The 3,021-nt window shown below is 31.6% G+C and overlaps 1 protein-coding gene across 1 annotated transcript in view; it reads left to right on the forward strand.

Annotated features, from left to right (window-relative positions):
- LOC107675969 (RING finger protein 122-like) overlaps positions 1-3,021 on the forward strand; it is a 23,620-nt gene that overhangs the window by 8,770 nt on the left and 11,829 nt on the right. The gene's annotated exons all lie outside the window — the stretch shown is intronic.

The following is a 3,021-nucleotide window of genomic DNA, read 5'->3' on the forward strand; positions in this document are numbered from 1 at the left end:
ATATATATATATATCACATCTGACTAGAAATCCTACTATATTGCTTTTCTAATGTATGTTGTCTTAACCATCAAAATACATTAAGGTCTTTGCAGTTATATATTATGTATCACATTATATAACCAAAGCAATAAATCATAATTCTAGTTTGATGTTTTATTATTTGCTCAACTTTTTAGAGTGCAAAATATATCTGTCAGTAAAAATCGTAAAATTAGTGTGAGCAGATGATGAATAAAGCACAAGATTTTAAATAAAATGCTGTCTCGCTTTGTGCCGCCAGAGGCCACTATACAGCACATCTTACCACATTTGACACACTGGCTACACTCTAGTTGATGTAATTTTTCTATTAAAATATATATATATATATTTTTTTTTCCTAAGTTTAATTTCACATCTAGCATTGTATAAACACTTTTTTTCACAGAATTAAATAGCATTTTCATACTTTTCGCATACTTTGGAAATAATCATATTCTGTTTCAAATATTGTCATATTCATATTTCAAATATGATCTTTACAGACAACATTAACCAAGTATAACCATGGTAACCATGGGGGGGGGGTGGTTTAATATAAATAATTTCCGCACAATAAATACTGAAATTGTGTGTGATTATTTTATTCATAGTTTAAATTATGACTGTTTTAAACATCTAAAAATCCATTATAAATATTATGGATATTTTATTATGGGTAAAACAATCAAATCTGTAATTTAGGAAAATTTGAAAATTAGGAAAAATAAAGAGAACTTTTGCCAAGAGCTTTAAATGTGGTCTTCATTGAATAAAAATAAATAATAAATAAATAAATAATTGTTAATTTTAATAATCACATTAAGTACACTGAATAAGGCTGTGTTGTTTTATATGCTATTAAAAAATGTATTTATTTTTACAATTTTTTTATATTTTCAGTTTTCAGTTTAATTTTAAAGTTTCAGTGATTTTGTTATGTGCTTTTGTCCTATTTTTGTGTGACAACATATTTCTGTTTAGCTTTTATTTATGCATATTTCGGTGTTAGTTTCAACATAAAGGTTTAGTTCACCCAAAAATGAAAATTCTGTCATTAATTACTCACCCTCATGTTGTTCCAAACTTGTTAGACCTTTGTTCATCTTCGGAACACAAATTAAGATATTTTTGATGAAATCTGAGTTAGGAAAAATAAAGAGAACTTTTGCCAAGAGCTTTAAATGTGGTCTTCATTGAACAAAAATAAATAATAAATAAATAAATAATTGTTAATTTTAATAATCACATTAAGTACACTGAATAAGGCTGTGTTGTTTTATATACTATTAAAAAATGTATTTATTTTTACAATTTTTTTATATTTTCAGTTTTCAGTTTAATTTTAAAGTTTCAGTGATTTTGTTATGTGCTTTTGTCCTATTTTTGTGTGACAACATATTTCTGTTTAGCTTTTATTTATGCATATTTCGGTGTTAGTTTCAACATAAAGGTTTAGTTCACCCAAAAATGAAAATTCTGTCATTAATTACTCACCCTCATGTTGTTCCAAACTTGTTAGACCTTTGTTCATCTTCGGAACACAAATTAAGATATTTTTGATGAAATCTGAGAGTTTTCTGACCCTTAATAGACAGCAACACAACTGTAATGTTACCAGAACCAGAAACGTAGCAAGGACATCGGTAAAACAGTCCATGTGACATCAGTGGCTCAACTTCAAGTTTGCGAAGCTACGAGAATACTTTTTGTGTGCAAAGAAAACAAAATAATTGAATCTGTCTATGGGAGGGTCAGAAAGCACTCAGATTTCATCAAAAATATCTTAATTTGTGTTCCGAAGATGAACAAAGGTCTAACAAGTTTGGAACAACATGAGGGTGAGTAATTAATGACAGAATTTTCATTTTGGGGTGAACTAACCCTTTAAACTTAATTGCTTATTTCAGTTATTTGCCAAGGCAACATTTCAAATTTTCATTTAAGTTTAAGTTTTTCATCCAATATTTATATTTTACTTTATTTCATATTCATTTCAATCACTGAAAACAATTTTTAATAGTTTTAGTTTTCGAAAAAGACACCTGTATGACTGCGAATGGCATTCTCAGAATGAAATGTAACCTGTGATTAGATAACCCTTGTTAGATAACCAGCAAACAATCTGCTTAACACAAAACTGAACTCGTACACCACTGATAAGTCATCAAGATCGCTGAGTGCGACAAACAGAGACACAGAGAGAGAGCACATGGTTGTTAGGCAAGCAGCAGCTGTTGTCTCTAGAGCTGAATTCCGCACTATAGTGTTGGGGGTTGGTCGCCTGAGTCTGTTGTATTCCACCCCCCCTTCTCTGTTTAAAAGCTACAATTATATTCTGTGGTTGAACATAAACAGGCTTTGATCATGTCAATGCTTTAGTAGGTCAGACAGCAACATGATCTGCATCAGATCTGCTGCATATACGTGTCACTAAGTTCACTAAATCAGTCTGCCCTATTTTTTTTTTACTCGCTTTTTTCTCACTCGCTTGTTTTGTCTGTCACCTTCGGCTTCTGTTTTCTGCAGCAGCGTGCATGCATGCGGCCTTACTTCCTTTAAAGGGGTCATATGATGCGATTTCAATTTTTCCTTTCTCTTTGGAGTGTTACAAGCTCTTGGTGCATAAAGAAGATCTGTAAAGTTGCAAAGACTAAAGTCTCAAATCCAAAGAGATACAGGTGCATCTCAATAAATTAGAATGTCGTGGAAAAGTTCATTTATTTCAGTGATTCAACTCAAATTGTGAAACTCGTGTATTAAATAAATTCAATGCACACAGACTGAAGTAGTTTAAGTCTTTGGTTCTTTTAATTGTGATGATTTTGGCTCACATTTTCTCGCTGTAGTATTGTTGCTGCCACCGCCGCCATGTCGTGAAGGAGCTGTGATTTGTTGTGAAAGCGAAACTACTTTGTTTGGGTTTCCAAAAGAGGACGATATCGCTTCATCATGCCTAGAACTGATCCGTGCTGGTCGCTGAGGAAATACATCAACTTT

This window comes from Sinocyclocheilus anshuiensis, unplaced genomic scaffold, assembly GCF_001515605.1.
Source record: "Sinocyclocheilus anshuiensis isolate Anshui unplaced genomic scaffold, SAMN03320099.WGS_v1.1 scaffold469, whole genome shotgun sequence".
Lineage (NCBI taxonomy): Eukaryota > Metazoa > Chordata > Actinopteri > Cypriniformes > Cyprinidae > Sinocyclocheilus > Sinocyclocheilus anshuiensis.